Here is a 985-nt window from a genome sequence, read left to right as displayed (position 1 = left end):
TACAAGTTTAAGGTACTTAATTCTTTGGCAGATGAAAGAAACTCTGCACAAAGAAGATCAAAATAATCAAAGGGAAGTACCAACAATCGAGCACATTTTTGAACAGTGGGGGACTTACATGATTCACCAGTCAGCTGTAGTTGCAGTGTTTTGCCCCTGGAGGGCAGCACTTACATCTCTATCAAACAGAAGCAGGTGACTGTAGAAGAGAAACAAAACACCACCACTGACCTCCAGAGGAACAGGTCTGATGTTGTGATCGGACTAAATCTGATTTCAGTCTTCACTCAATCTGTAAATCTTGACAGAACTTTGAAAACATTTGTGTCCACAATTAAAAATGTCTAGTTAACTGGGTGCTTCATATTCATCTTGGTTATTATGGCTCCATTGTTGATTAATCTAAAGATTATTTTCTCGATTAATTGATTACTTGTTTGGTCTTTTAAAACTCTTCAAATGGCCTTTTCCCCTATATAAATAGTGTAAAACCCCAAAATATTTACTGTACTGTGATGCTGAAACAAAGAAATATTTGACATTTTTGCCCAAAAAAAAAAAATACATAAACTATTAATATATCATCAGAATAGCAGGCAATTCCCTTTTAGTCAAGCTTTATCATATTTACATTAAACATCAAATGAGGTCACTTTCTAAAACAGATGATGAGGATGGGGATGGTTGGCTGTGATCCAGATGACCTGTGTGTATTGTTCAAACAGCAGATTATTGGCTCCTCCTCTGCCACCAACCGTTAACCTGCGTTTCCACGGTGATTAACGGAGCCTCGTTAACGGCATCACACAGCAGGGGGGGCACAGTGTGTGTAGGGTTTTATTTATGAGGTTGTGGGTCGAAAATGTGTTTACATTGTCACAATAGATAGATATAGATAGATAGATATAATTTGTTATTTCACTGTATTTTGTTCTTACCCTTGTCTTTGTGTCTATTCCATTTACCTGCTGTAATATTTATTTCT

This window comes from Seriola lalandi, unplaced genomic scaffold (assembly GCF_002814215.2).
Source record: "Seriola lalandi dorsalis isolate HSWRI2012SDOR001 ecotype SW California unplaced genomic scaffold, Sedor1 jcf7180002052872, whole genome shotgun sequence".
In the NCBI taxonomy this organism is placed as follows: domain Eukaryota; kingdom Metazoa; phylum Chordata; class Actinopteri; order Carangiformes; family Carangidae; genus Seriola; species Seriola lalandi.
Note: the sequence above shows the minus strand (reverse complement) of the source record.